Source organism: Carlito syrichta, unplaced genomic scaffold (assembly GCF_000164805.1).
Source record: "Carlito syrichta isolate Samal-C Ts95f unplaced genomic scaffold, Tarsius_syrichta-2.0.1 Scaffold303329, whole genome shotgun sequence".
Classification (NCBI taxonomy): domain Eukaryota; kingdom Metazoa; phylum Chordata; class Mammalia; order Primates; family Tarsiidae; genus Carlito; species Carlito syrichta.
In genome coordinates, this window is record NW_007247425.1 from 8,838 (window position 1) to 24,874 (window position 16,037).

The 16,037-nt window shown below is 36.9% G+C and overlaps 1 long non-coding RNA gene across 1 annotated transcript in view; it reads left to right on the forward strand.

Annotated features, from left to right (window-relative positions):
* The first annotated feature begins 1,119 nt into the window (after positions 1-1,119).
* LOC103260748 overlaps positions 1,120-16,037 on the forward strand; it is a 32,925-nt gene continuing 18,007 nt past the window's right edge. Inside the window, exon 1 of the long non-coding RNA XR_504311.2 lies at positions 1,120-1,271. This is a non-coding gene — a long non-coding RNA (uncharacterized LOC103260748). The remainder of the gene's footprint in view (positions 1,272-16,037) is intronic.

The following is a 16,037-nucleotide window of genomic DNA, read 5'->3' on the forward strand; positions in this document are numbered from 1 at the left end:
CTTCAGACAGATTCTGCTAATAGTGTGCAGGTATCTGGAAGCTCTCCAAACACAGTCCTTTTGGGTTTTTATAGAGACTTTATAATGTAGGCATAATTGATTAAAATATTGTCCATTGGTGATAACTCAGCCTTTAGCCCCTCCCCTATCTTGAGGTTGGAGGTGGGTCTGAAAGCCTGCTAATCTACCTTGATCTTTCTGGTGACTAGTCTCACATTCTGAAGCTGTCTAGGGGCCCTCAGCCACCAGTCATCTCCTTAGTGTACAATAGACATTCTTATCACTGAAGATTCCAAGGGTTTTAGGAGCTGTGTGCCAGGAAACAGAGACAGAGACCAAATATATGTTTCACAATATTACAGGTCTCAAGGTTTTTTATAACCTAATCTTGGGAGTGACAGACCAACCTTGGTATAATGTGTAAGGGTGTGAATACCAGGAATTGTGTATTGTTAGGGCCATTTTAGATGCTGGTTGTTGTAATTACTGTATGTTTGTATCTTCTCGTGCTCATTTGATTCAGTTGCAGTCTTAAAGCCAGGAGTTACAATGTTGTAATTGGTTATAGCATATTACAGATGGAGGTTGTAATTATCTCAGCTCAACACTTGTAGTTAATAGTGCAATATGTGTGTCAACCAAACATTCTCTTAGTCACAAGCAATCTTTGTTTTTTTCTGAGTTGGAGTCTCACTCCGTCGCCCAGACTGGAGTGCAAACCCGGCCACTGCAGCCTCGACCTGCTGGGCTCCAGCGATCCTTCCGCCTCAGCCTTCCGAGTAGCCAGAATTACAGGTATGTGCTACCATGCCCGGCTGATTTTTTGATTTATTGTAGAGACGCGGTCTCGCCAAGTTGCCCAGGCGGATCTCAAATGCGCGGGCTCAGGCAATCTTCATTTTTTTAAGATTATAGAGAGGGATCCAAGGACCATGGTGGGAGATTGACCTACACAAATTCTGCCCTATGTTTACCATGTGTAGAATTAATGCTCTGCATGCTAGTGGTGAGAATTTGTTTAGTAAGGATTTAACTGTATAATACATTGAATTTAATATGTCCAGTTAAAGTCTCTGATCTACATCTACTTTCTTTTTCAGATTAGCAGGATATAAAATGTCATCTTGCTGAGAAACACACCCAGCGTAGAGGTCTTGAACTGCTAGAAGCTTACCCAGTGCTTACTCAGCTCTGTTTCGCTCATTTGAGTCTTACTGCTAACAAGTATAAAATCAGAATCATACAAGACTCTGGAGTCACCTGTGTCCAAGGTTTTCTTTCAAATTACTGTCTATGACTTGGAAATGTGTTGGGTTCTCCATCAAAATTATGAGAAGTGTGTATTGTAGGTTGTATTTAAAATATATTAAATCAGAGAAGGAAAAAATTTTGATTTGAAAACAATATATAAGGTCCTTCATCACATGGGGAATGAACAAATGAAACATTCGTTAACTGAAAGGTGATATGATTTTCTTTTGAAGGTATGGAGGTTTAGGCCATTCTCAACAATATTTTTTAAAAAGAATGTGAGACTGGTCATATATATATGGCAAGTGTAAAGGAAAATGAAATCTCAGGACCCCTAAACTCCTATACCAAAGGGGAAGTTAAGCCTTCAGGCTGAATCATGCTACACATGGCCAGCCTCTTCCCAAATAAATAGTCCCTTAGGTTTCTGGATTATATATACCCATCTGTGATTGCTCAAAATTGAGGTGTGTGTCCTGTGTCAACCAAAACATGATCTTCCACTCTAGCATTTAAAAACCATAGACATTGTTTTCAAATTATTTATTCTCTCAATCCATTTTAGTAAAGGTTTCTCAGAAAGCTGATGATACCAATCTATAAAATGAAATAATTCTTTTACATTACACCGTCTGGTTTAGATAGTTTTCAATTTGTTTTACCCTTCTCCCACATTGACTACTTTCTTGGAAACAGCAGGTTACGGATACTTTCTGGTGTCCTGGCATATGTTTTTGTTTTGTGGGGGGAGGGTAGCTTTGAGTCTAGTGATCTGAGCCCAGATAGACTCACATCTGAGCTTGGTCCAGCCCCAAGGCACCACTCTTTTACTTTTATTTTAGCTATTGCAGAACATAATAACTAAGGGATTTAATATTTTACTGTTTCCTTATTAGTTTGCATTTCCTTATGCAGTCAGTGAATCATCTCCTCAGGAGTTGAATCCATCTCTGAATTCTACTGGTAACCTTCGACTTTGGTAACTGCAGCACTATTGCAGCTCTATACTATGTTTACCATGTTGCTTCCCAGGAATCAAACGTTACTCTAATAACAGGCATAATATGACTTTCTTCTGAAACATATTTTTTTCCTCTTCCAATCTCCAATTTCTACCAAAGACAAATCATACTGGGACCAAGTTACTGGCAAAATAAAGTTCAGACTGATTATTTGCATAAAGTGCAGCAAGAATTATTGTACATATAGGCTATTTTAAATTGGCTTTGCAGGAAATTTTTAATAAAAATTTTTGGATTTCACTTTTTAAGAGTCTCAAGGCCAGAAGTCATGCTAAAGATTTTCCATTAGACTGTGTTCATAACACCTGTATGAATTCCTCTTTTCTTGAGGTCTCAAAGTATCTTGAGATTCTTAGGCCTGTTAGAAAGTGACATTCTTTACCTTTCAAAGGTCAGGAACCCTGTAAAGGATCTGCACTGACAAGGTATGAAGTCAGTCTTTCCTAAGTGCTTTTATTGGCTCTATTAAGTCAATCTAAATTTCTCAATGCAGTTTACTCTGTTACTGCAGTCAATGCCTTGGTAAAAGTACCATTGTCTCCAATTGCAACCTGTTATAAAAGGAATCAGATTCTTATTGGATTGATGTAAACAACTATATATTATAATAAATTAAGAATACTTGGGCAACCTCCTTGGGTTGTGGGAGCTTTTTTGTCCTCTCAATAAATCTTGATTTAAGAAAAAAAAGAATACTCACTCATCATTTCCAAATTCTGTAGGCATCAGATGGAAACAAATATGCCCCAGATTTTGTTTACAAGAGTATACTCTACTCAATTGTTAAATATGATAAACAGCTCAAAAGAAAAAAGTTTTCTTCACTCTGAAAAATGAAGCAAAAAATCAGCAATGTTTCAAACAAAAAAGTCATAAAAATTATTTCAGACCTCTATTACTTTAGTCCATGTAATCAACTCCTACTCTGTTTGACATTGGACCAGCAAGCAATAACTCTCTCAAAGAAATAGGTTTGAACTGTAGCCTACCACAAACTGTGTTTTGAGAACAATTAAAGCAAAACAACAATCATGAATGCTCAGGACAACATGACTGAAGACACTATTGATGAAAGAATTTGGTTATTTATTTGACATAGAACAATATGACAATAATTATTATTCATAACATACACTAAGACATATCTGATTTTTAGGAATCTTGCACAATTTTGGAACACATTAATAGCACATTCATATAAATATAACCCAAAGAAATTTAAATACTATTTTATATTTGACAGTACTTTCAGTTTAATTTTGACATACCAAATAAGTTTACTGTGTCTCTTTTTGACTTCAGGTGGCTTAATAACTAAAAAAAGTTAATTTGAGGTCCCCAAAACTGAACTTAGAACTTGAAATTTTGGTTCTGGAAAGCAAAATATCAAAGGTAAAACACTTGATATCGCAAAATAGGATCACAGGTCTCTATAAAATAATCATTGACTTAGCCACAAGGATAATTCAGAGATTACAAAAAAGCAAAAACCTTTACCCTCTGACAGAGGAGACTCAGTTTCCCAAACAATTAGACCCAGTAAAGACAGGATGAGGTCAATGAAATCCATCCTTCTCTCTCTCTTCCTTTTTCCCCTTCAGTTTATTCAAAGGTAAACAAAAATTTTTACTATCTCTTATTACTATCACATAAAAAGTTTGCTCATAAGAGGAATCAAAATTTTACCTTTGTATATTTAATGTGAAAGCTAATTTTAATAAAACCCTATGAACAAATTTGTTTAATTTTAACCAGTTTCCCCACAAGCAGGACAGAACAAAGTTATAATGAAGGAAAGGAATGCTTTTCTAGACTTTCAGGATGAGTATTTTGCCATTAGGCCACAACAACAGCCAGAACAGGAGAAAAAAGTTATAGGAGCTGACAAAAATGTTCAGGGAGAAAGCCATCACTTTAGGCTTTTTCAGGGAAAAAAAAAAGCTGAAAAAGCAAGACACAACAAAGTTGCACTGTTGAGGTACAAAAAGAATGAAATCAAAACCTCTTGTACATGATCCTTTTCCATACACAATCATTTTCTTTCCCTTATAACCTTTGTCAAAAATACATATTCATATCCATAATGTTTTCCACATCTCTCTTTCTTACTGATCCCTTCAATGTTTCGTAAATAACATTTCCAAGTTAATAATTTGAAACAACCATTAGGTGACTTCTGAATTAGACAAAATTATTATCATTTTCAAAAAGGACATATCTTCTTTGGCACAGTTTATATACAGAATTATGTAGTAACTGGAATTCTTATTCTTTGTAACCTTGAATTAGTGAAAAATTCCCCATCATTTAGTTTTGTTGGCTTTGTCAAAGATCAGTTGGTGTTTGCGTATTATTTGGGTTTATTTCTCAATTCTGTTTTGTTCTATTGATCTATGTACGAGTAGTATGATATTTTGGTTACTATAGCATTTTTGTAGTATAAGTTGAAGTTGGGTAATGTGATGCCTTTTCATTTAGGATTACTTTTGACTATTTGGGCTCTTTTTTTTGTTTCATATGAATTTTAGGATTTTTTTTCTAATTATGTGAAGAATGATGTTGGTGATTTAATAGGGATTGTGTTGAATCTTTAAATTGCTTTGAGTAATATGGTAATTTTAATAATCTAGATTCTTCTAATTCATGGGCATGGATATTACGATAGTTGTTCAAGGCCCGCCTATGAGTGAGAACACGTGATTCTCAGTTCTTTGTTTCTGTGATAGATCACTCAGTTTTATAGACGCTAAGTCCATCCATGTTGCTTCAAAGTTCATAATTTTGTCCTTTATGGCTGCGTAATATTTCATTGGGTATAGTATCACATTTTAAAAATCCAGTCCTCTTTCGATGGGCAGCACGGTTGTTGGTTCCATGTTTTTGCTGTTGTGAATAATGCTGCAATAGACATGCATGTGCAGGTATCTTTTTCATAGAGTGATTTGAGTTCCTCCAGCTATATTCTCAGTAGGGGGTTTGGGGGGTTGTATGGGAGATCGATTTTTAGATCTTTTAGGAATTGCCACACTGTTTTCTACAGAGGTTGTTTTAGTTTACACTCCCACCAACAGTGTAGAAGTGTTCCCTTTTTGCCGCATCCTCTCAAGCATCTGTTGTTTTTTGTTATTGATGATGACCATAGTAAATGGAATTATGTGGTATCTCAGTGTGATTTTAATTTGCATTTATTTGATGATCAGTGAGGCTGAGCATTTTTTCATGTATCTATTGGCTGCTTGTATGTCTTCTTTGAGAAGTGTCTATTCAAATATTTTTCCCATTTTGTAATAGGGCTGTTTGTTTTTTTCTATGTAGCACATTTGAGTTCCTTGTAGATCCTAGATGTTAGGCCTTTGTCAGATATACAGTTGGCAAATATTTCTTCCCAGTCTGTGGGCTGTCTTCCCACTCTCTTGCTGGTTTCTTTGGCTTTGCAGAAGCTTGTCAGTTTGATGAGGTCCCACTTGCCTATCTTATCCATGGCATGGGCACTTGGGGGTTTTCATCAGGAATTGGTTGACAGTTCCAATTTTCATAAGGGTGTCTCCTCGCATTTTTAAAGGTTCTTATAGTTTGAGGTTTTACGTTTAGGTCTTTGATCCATTTAGAGCTAACTTTTGTGTATGGTGATAGGTAGGGGTCTTCTTTTAATCTTCTGCGTGTAGTCAGCCAGTTTTCCCAGCACCACTTACTGAATAGGTTCTCCTCTCCCCAGTGGCTTTGTCAAAGATGAGTTGGTTGAGAAATTGAGGTTTTGTTTCTGGAATCTCTATCCTGTTCCATTGGTCTATATGCCTGTTCTTGTACCAATACCAGGCTGTTTTGGATATTGTAGCTTTATAATAAAGCTTAAGTTCTGCTTTTTTTTTTTGCTGATGATTGTTTTGGCTATTTGTGGTTTTTTATGTTTCCATATGAATTCCTGAGAAGAATGTTGCTGGTAATTTAATGGGTATTGCATTAAATCTGTAGATTGCCTTGGGTAGGATGGACATATTAACAGTGTTGATTGTTGCAATCCGTGAGCATGGAATATTTTTCCATTGGTTTGTTTCATGTTTCAGCAATGTTTTTGTTGTAAAGTCTTTGATTTTTCTTGTTGGAAGATGCCAAGATATTTCATTTTGTGTGTGTGTGTGACTGTTCTGAATGAGCTTGTGCTTTTTATTTGGGTTTCTGTTTGTTTATTGTTGGTGTATAGGAATGCGACTGTCTTTTGTACATTTACTTTATACTCTGAGATGTTGCCAAGCTCCTTTATCAGTGCAAGGTTTTTGATAGATTCTCTTGGGTTTTTGAGGTATAGATTCACGTTGTCTGCAAAGAGGGATAACTCAGCTTCCTTTTCCTATTTGGATACCCCTGATTTCCTTCTCTTGTCTGATAGCTCTAGCTAGGACTTCCAATACTATGTTGAACAGAAGGGGGGTGAGAATGGGCATTCTTGTCTTGTTCCAGTTTTCAGGGTAAATGGTTCCAATTTCTGTCTGTTTAGCAGTATGTTGGCTGTGGGTTTCTCCTAGATGGCTCTTACTGTTTTGAGGGATGTTCCATCTATTTCTAGATGTTCGAGGGTTTTTATCAAGAAGGGGTGCTGGATTTTATTGAAAGCTTTTTTCCGTGTCTAATGAGATAATCATGTGGTTTTTGTCTTTACATCTGTTGACGTATTTAATTATGTTTATGGTCTTGCAGATGTTGAACCAGCCCTGCTTCCTGGGATGAAGCCTACTTGGTCATGGTGGATGATTTTTGAGATGTGTTGTTGGATCTGGCTTGCTAGAATCTTGTTGAGAATTTTAGCATCTACGTTCATAAGGGATATTGGCCTGTAGTTCTCTTTCTTTGTTGCATCTTTACCCAGTTTGTGTAGCAATGTGATGTTAGCTTCATAAATTGATTTGAGGAGAGTTGCATCTTTCTTAATTGCCTGGAATGCTTTCAATAGGATTGGTTTCAGCTTCTCCTTGTATGTTTTGTAGAATTCTGCTGGAAAACCATCTGGTCCAGGAATTTTTTTTGTTGGTAGTTTTCTTATGGTATAGTCGATTTCCTGGGTTGTTATTTGTCTATTTAGGGTCTTGATTTTTTTCTTGTTTCAACCTGGGGAGGTTGTGTGAAGTGAGAAAGTCCTCCATTTTATTTAGGTTTTCAAGTTTGTTTCCATACTTGTGTACATAGTAATCTCTGATAATCTTTTGTATTTCTTCAGAGTCAGTTGTGACTACAACTTCTGCATTTCTGATTGTGTTTATTTGGGGTTTTTTTTCTCTTTTTCTTGGTCAGTCTAGCTTAGGGTCCATCAATCTTGTTTATTCTGTCAAAGAACCTACTTTTTGTTTGATTTTTTTCTATGATATTTTTGTCATCTGTGTTCTGAATTTGGGCTTTTATTTTGGTGATCTGGGTTCTGCTGAATTTAGGGTTTTGATGGTCTTGCTTTTCCAGCTTCCTTAGGTGATTTGTTAGGCTATTAACTTGTGATCTTTCCATTTCCTTCATGTGTGTTTGTAGAGATATGACCTCCCCTCTTAGTACTGATTTCATGGCATCCCAGAGGTTTTGGTAAGAAGTTTCTTCATTTTCATTTGTTTCCAGGTGTCTTTTCATCACTGTTTTGATTTCTGTGTTGACTCAGGAGTTGTTTAGCATCATGGTGTTTAGTGTCCATGTCTTTGTGAGTTTTGGGGGAACTTTGTTGGTGTTGATTCTTATTTTTATTCCACTGTGGTCTGAGAAGGTGCATGGCAGAATTTCAGTCTTATGGAATTTGTTTATGCTTGATTTATGGCCAAGGATGCAGAGTATGTTCCATGTGGTGATGAATAGGATGTATATTCCAATGTATATTCCATGGTTGTTGGGTGGAGTGTTCTGTAGGTAACCATTAAGTCCATTTGGCCTAGTGTCACATTGAGGTCTGGATCTCCTTGTTGGGGTATTTAAGTCCTCAGCTATGACAGTGTTAGAGTCAATATCTTTTTTTTTTTGCTTACCTAGAAGCTGCTTTATGAAAATTGGTGCTCCTATGTTGGATGCATATATGATTAGGATGGATACTTCTTGTTAATGGATTTATCCTCTTATCATTATGTAGTGACTTTCCATATCTTTAAAAATTTTTGATAGCTTAAAGGTTATTTTGTCTGATATTAAGATTGCGACTCCTGCTCTCTTTTGTGTTTCATTGGCCTGAAATTTTGTTTTCTATCCTCTTACTTTGAGTCTGTGAGTGTCCTTTCTGGTGAGATGAGTCTCTTAAAGACATTATATTGTTGCATAATGATATTCTATCCAATTTGCTAATCTATGTCTTTTCAGTGGTGCCTTTAGTCCATTTACATTCAGACTAATTATTGAGAAGTGAGAGTTTATCCTTGTCGTGAGGTTCTTATAGAGTCTGTTGTTGTTGCTGTTTGTTTGTTGTCTTTCTTTTGATTTTTGGGTTGATTCATGTGTGTTTTCAATCTTTTTCCTGAATTCTTGTGAAGGGTGTTGTCATTCTTTTTACCTTTCTTCTGTGTTTAATATTTTCTTACGTGTTTCTTATAGAGCTGGTCTGGAGGCAGTGTAAGCTCTTAGGGATTGAATGTCTGGGATGAAACTTAGCTTGCTGGATAGGTAATTCTTGGTTGAAATACTTTGTCTTTGAGAACTTTGAAGATTGGGCTCCAAGTTCTCCTATCCTGAATTGTTTCTGTAGATTAATCTGCTGCAATTCTAATTGGTCTTCCCCGGTAGGTAGTTTGACCTTTTTCTCTTGCTGCCTTTAGGATTTTTTCTTTTATACTTACTTTGTGTAGGTCAGTTACTATGTATCTAGGAGTTGGTCTACTCATTTGTTGTTTTGCAGGCGTTCTCTGAATATCTGTGCTTGAATGATTGCGTCACTGATGAGATGAGGGAAGTTTTCTTGGATAATGTTTGTTCCAGGGTGGTCTCTGTCTCTGATCTGCCTCAGGAATTCCAATTAATCTTAGGTTCAGTCTCTTAAAATAATCTCTTGGAGGTTTTGTTCTGTCTCTTTAAGCTTCATTTCTATTTTTTTTTTTTTTTGAGTTGGAGTCTCATTCTGTCACCCAGGCTGGAGTGTGGTGGCAGGCTCATGGCCACCCCAACATCAATGTGCTGGGGCTAATCAATTCTTCCACCTCAGCCTTCCATGTAACTGGAACTACAGGCGCATGCTACCATACCTGGCTAATTTTTTGATTTATTGTTGAAATGAGGTCTCACCAAATTGCCCAGGCTGGTCTCAAACCCATGGACTTGGGAAGTTCTCTTGTCTTGGCCTTCCAAAGTGTTGGAATTACAAGCTTGGCCACCACACCCAGACCTTTTCTATGTTTTTAACAGTTTGGGTTAGCTCCATATTTTGGTGCTCAAGCTCTGAGATTCTTTCTTCTTCTTGGTTAATTCTACCTTCCATGCTTATCAGTTTGTTATTTATTTCATTCACTGTATTCTTTATTGCTGTTATCTCTGTTATCAACTCCTTCATTCTTTCCTCTTGTCCTCATTTGTATTTATTCTTTTAAAAAATATTATTTTAAAGATGTGGGGTACAATTCAGGGTTAGATATACAAACGTTGATTATGCAGGTACCCTTGTTGATGAGGTGTGCCTCTCCCTTCCCTAGCAGTTTTCCTAACTGCCAATCCCACCCCCCTCCCCTGGCAGTTTCCCACCACTGCCAATCCCTTTCTTATGGTATTATAATTGTTCAAGGTTCGATTATGAGTGAGAACATATGGTACTCTGTTCTTTGTTTCTATGATAGATCACTGAGTATGATTGCCTCTAAATCCATCCAAGTTGCTGCAAAGTCCATATGTTTGTCCTTCTTTATGGCTGCATAATACTCCATTGTGTATATGTACCACATTTTTAAAATCCAGTCCAGCTTCAATGGGCAGCATGCTTGGTTTCATGTTTTTGCTATTGTGAATAGACATGCAACAAACATACGTATGCAGGTATCTTTTTTGTAGAATGATTTGAGTTCCTCTGGGTATATTCCCAATAGGGAATTGCTGGGTCATATGGAAGTCAATTTCTAATTCTTTCAGAAATCATTACTCTATGTTCCAAAAGGGTTTGCATTCCCACCAGCAGTGTAGAAGCGTTCCTTTTTCTCCACATCCTCGCCAGCAACAGTTGTTTGTTTTATTAATGACGACCATTCTTACTGGGATTAGGTGGTATCTTAATGTGGTTTTGATTTGCATTTCTGTGATGATTAGTGAGACTGAGAACTTTTTCATGTGTCTCTTGGCTGCCCATATATCTTCTTCTGAGAAGTGTCTATTCATATCTTTTGCCCACTTTTTAATGGGTCTGTTTGTTTTTTTCTTTTTGCCTGTTTGAGTTCCTTGTAGATCCTAGATATTAAGGGTTTGTCAGATATGCAGTAGGAAAATATTTTTTCCCATCTGTGGGCTGCCTCCCTGCTCTCTTGACTGTTTCTTTTACTTTGCAGAAGCTTGTTAGCTTGATGAGGTCCCACTTGTCTGTCTTATTTCTTATGGTATGGGCACTTAGGGTTCTGATCAGGAATTGATTGCCAGTTTCAATTTCTATAAGGGCATCTCCTGCGTTTTCTAAGATTCTTATAGTTTGAAGTTTTACATTTAGGTCTTTGATTCACTTAGAGTTTTTTTGTATATGGTGATAGGTAGGGATCCTGTTTCAATCTTCTGCATGTGATCAGCAAGTTTTCCCAGCACCATTTACTGAATAGGTTCTCCTCTCCCCAGTAGTTGTTGTTGAAGACTTTGTTAAAGATGAGTTGGTTGAAAAATTGAGCTTTTGCTTCTGGAATCTCTATCCTGTTCCATTGGTCTATATGCCTGTTCTTGTACCAATACCATACTGTTTTGATTACTGTAACCTTATAATAAAGTGTGAAGTCTGGAAGTGTGATACCTACTGCTTGGTTTCTTTGCTAAGGATTGTTTTGCCTATTTGTGGTTGTTTATGTTTCCATATGAATTTCTGTATTGTCATTTCCAGGTCTGAGAAGAATGATATTGGTAACTTAATGGGTACTGTATTGAATCTGTAGATTTCCTTTGGTAGGATGGACATTTTAACAATGTTGATTCTTCCCGTCCATGAGCATGGAATATTTTTCCATTAGTTTGTCTTCTTGGATTTATTTGAGCAGAGTTTTATGGTTCTCATTGTAAAAGTCTTTGACAACTCTGGTTAGGAAGATGCTGAGGTATTTCATCTCTTTTGTGGCTATTGTAAATGGGATTGTGCTTGTAATTTGGGTCTCTGCTTGCTTGTGGTTGGTGTATAGGAATACAACTGTCTTTTGCACATTTATTTTGTACCCTGAGACTTTCCCAAAGACCTTTATCAGTGCAAGCAGGTTTTTGACAGATTTTCTTGGATTTTCAATGTATAGGATCATATCATCATCAAAGAGGGATAACTCGACTTCCTCTTTTCCTACTTGGATACCCTGATTTCCTTCTATGTCTAATTGCCCTAGCCAGAACTTCCAACACAATGTTGAATGAGCGGGGGTGTGAGAGTCGGCAGCCTTTTCTTGTTCCAATTTTCAGGGGAAAATTTTCCAGTCTCTGTCCATTTAGCAATATGTTAGCTGTGGGTTTATCGCAGATGGCACTTACTATTTTGAGGCATGTTCCTTCTATACTTAGGTATCTGAGGGTTTTTATCAAGAAGCAATGCTGGATTTTATCAAAGCTTTTTTTGCATCTAATGAGGTAATTATTGGTTCTTGTTTTTACATCTGTTGATGTATTTAATGACATTTATGGTCTTGGCAAATGTTGAACCAGCTCTGCATCCTGGGGTTGAAGTCTACTTGGTCATGGTGGATGATTTTTGAGATGTGTTTTTGGATCCGATTAGCTAGAATCTTGTTGAGCATTTTTGCATCTATGTTCATAAAGGGATATTGGCCTATAGTTCTCTGTTTTTGTTGGATACTTACCTGGCTTGGATATCTGTATGATGTTAACTTCATAAAATGATTTAGGGAGAATTCCATCTTTCTCAATTGCCTGGAATACTTTCAATTGAATTGGGGTCAGATCCTCCTTGTGTGTTTTGTAGAATTCTATTGGAAAGCCATCAGGTCAAGGGCTTTTTTTTTTTTTTTTTTTGTAGGTAGTCTTTGTATGAGAGAGTCAATTTCCTGGGTGTTTATTGGTCTATATAGTGTCTCAATATCTTCTTGTTTCAATCTTGGACAGTTGTTTGATGTCAGAGAGTCCTCCATTTCATTTAGGTTATCAAGTTTTTTTCCATATATGTGTGCATAGTATTCTCTGATACTCTTTTGTATTTTTTGGGATCAGTTGTGATTTGATCTTTTGTGTTTCTGATTGTGTTTATTTGGGCTTTTTCTTGGTCATTCTGGCTAGGGGTTCATCAATCTTGTTAATTCTTTCAAAGAACCAGCTTTTTTTTGGTTGATGTTTTCTATGACATTTTTGTCTTCTATGTTCTGTATTTGGGCTCTGATTTTGGTGATTGGATTCTTCTGCTAAAGTTGGGGTTTTGGTGGTCTTCTCTTTCCAGCTACCTTGGGTGATTTGACAGGTTCTTGACTTGTGATCTTTTCATTTTCTTGATGTTCGCTTGTAGATATATAAATTCTCCTCCTAGAATTGTTTTCATGGCATCCCAGAGGTTTTGGTAAGATGTTTCTCCATTTTCTGCTTAGATTTCAGTGTTGACCCAGTAGTTGTTTAGCATCATGCTGTTTAGTGTCCATGTCTTTGTGGGCTTTGGGGAAATTTTGTTGGTGTTGATATTTATTTTTAGTCCACTGCAGTCTGAGAGGGTGCATAGCAATATTTCAACCTTTCAAAATTTGTTTATGCTTGATTTATGACCAAGAATGTTATTGTTCTTGGAGTATGTTCCATGTGGGATGAATAGAATGTATATACTGTGTTGTTTGCATGTGATAATCTGTAGGTATCTGTTAAATCCATTTGGTCAAGTGTCATGTTTGGGTTCTGGATCTTTTTCGATTTTTGCCTTGATGATCTACTTAGTGCTGTTAGTGGGGTATTTAAGTCTCCTGCTATAATAGTGTTAGAGTCAGTATCATTTTTTAGTTTACTCAGTAGTTGCTTTATAAATGCTGGTGCTCCCATGTTGGGTGCATATATGTTTAGAATGGATATTTTTGTTGATGGATTGAAACTTTTTTCATTATGTAGTGTCCTTTGCATCTTTTAAATTTTTTGATAGCTTAAAGATTGTTTTGTTTGATATTTAGATCACAACTCCTGCCTTCTTTTGTGATCATTTGCCTGCAAACTTGTTTTCCATCCTTTAACTTTGAGTCTGTGTGTGTCCCTTGTAGTGAGATGAGTCTCCTGGATGCAGCAAATAATTGGGTCATGGTTTCTTATCCAATTTCCCATTCTGTGTCTTTTCAGTCATGCATTTAGTTTATTGACATTCAGACTGATTATTGAAATGTGATTATTTATCACTGTCATGAGGTTCTTGTAGTTGTTTCTTTGCTTGTTTTCTTTTAGCTTTGGGGTTAATGTATGCGTGTGTTTTCAAGTTTCTTGTTGCACCATCTTCTCTGTTGATTCTGTTTCTGCTGTTCTCTTGGGAAGTGTGTGGTAATTCTTTTTTTTTTTCTTTCTTCTGTGCTTAATTCCTTTATAAGTGTCTCCTATAGAGGTGTTCTGTAAACTGCATAATCTCTTAGGGATTGGATGTCTGGGAAGGATTTTAGTTCTCCATCACTGATGAAGCTCGAATTTGTCTGGATAGGAAATTCTTGGTTGAAATTGTTTATCTTTGAGGACTTTGAATATAGGACTCCAGTCCCTTCTTACTTGTAGTTTTTCTGCCAACAGGTCTGCTGCTATTCTGATTGATTTTCCCTGGTGGGTAGTCTGACCTTTATCTCTTGTTGCCTTTAAGATTTTTTCTTTTGTGCCTACTTTGTGTAGGTGAATTACTGTGTCTAGGGGTTGGTCTTCTCATTTGATGTCTTGTGGGGTTTCTCTGTGTCTCTTGTGCTTGATAGGTCACATCTCTGGTGAGATGCGGAAAGTTTTCTTGGATTACGTCCTGGAATACTTGCTGCATGTTGTTCTCCATTTCCCTTTGTTCTTCTGGGATATCAGTCAGGCATAGGTTCAGCCTCTTGATATAATCACACATCTTTTGTGGGCTTTGTTCTTTCTTTCTGAGCCTCCTCTCTATGTTTTTTTTACAGATTGGGTTAATTACATGTTATGGTCTTCAACTTCTGAGATTCTTTCTTCAGCTAGACTAATTCTGCTTTCCATGCTTGTCATCTTGTTATTTATTTCCTGGATGAAATTTTTTATTGTCAAAATATCTGTTACAAGTTCTTTCAGTGTTGCATCTTGTCTTTCTTGAGTCTTATTCATTCTTTCCATCCATTCTCTAATCCCTGTCATATTCTGGAGTTTGTCATTGGTGACTTCCATTGTTTGGGCTCCAAGGTCTGATTTTTCAGGAGTTTCCTCTGTTACCCTTGAAATTGCCTGTGGTCTTCCTTTGTTTTTTCCTCCTTTATGACAGATCTCTTGTTTTTTTTCTTTAGTTCTATTATTCAGTGTCAGTGGGAGAGGCTTTCCCTTCTGATGATTGCTCAGCCCTCTATTCTTCCCTGATCTGGGCTCTGGATTTGTTCTATTTTGAAATAGGATGGTGGGTGAGAAGCTTTGCTGTCTTTTGTAGTTTTTGAAAGTCCAATAAGGTAAGGGGTGGAGCACTAGGATTCAGAAACTACTTGCAAATTACAACATTCAGTGATTGTGGAATGTGTTTCCTGAGAATCAGTCCCTACCATCACTCTATATGATGATGCACAGCAGAAACCAATGCAAAAAACAATGATCACACACACACACACACACACACACACACACACACACACACACACACCCCTCCAAAACAAACTGGAATAACAACAAAGTAAATCAAAACAGACAACAAAAAATCATGGAAACTGAACACACACACACACACACACACACACACACACACGCAGTGAATGGAGCAAAAAACAGAAAGTCCAGAAAAAAGAAAAAAAGGAATTCACATTGAATCCTCACACATATATTGACACACATCTTAAACTATAAAAAATAATTAAAAAACCAGAAGAATAGAAGAGCAAAAACAAACCAACAACAACAAAATTGAAAGATGAATACTCAATCATTCACATATACACATAAACAGAAAACAACAAACAAAAGAAGAAAGAAACAAAAAAAGAAAGAATAAAAGAAAAAAGCTTGGGTAGATACAGATCAAACCCTCACATACATTTTCATGCACAAAGGAAAAACATTTAAAAATTAGATGAACTAACAAACAAATAGGCAAAAAAATTTTAAAAGTAAAATGAAATTAAAAATTAAAAAATAAAACCTGCCCTCTTCTGGCACACTCTGTAATTTGTTCCTCGCATCTGGTCTTTCCTGCAGAGCTTCCACCTCTTTCACTTCTTAGTGTCCAGAGCAGGGAAGGAGGAGGGGCAGTGGAGATGGGTGGGGCTATGGTCCTTCCCTCCCACTTTAATATGGTCATGGAGATCTCCTCCAGGTGGGAGGTGTGGGATTATCTTTGTCCCAGGTGTGTACTTGTGGGGGATGCCCCAACCCAGGCCTATCCTGAAATGGAGTTCTCCTGCTGTGACTGACGTCCAGGCTCTGCCTTGGTTTGTCCTTCTCAGTCGGGCCCAGCTGTGTGGGTTGATTTTCAGAGGATTACTG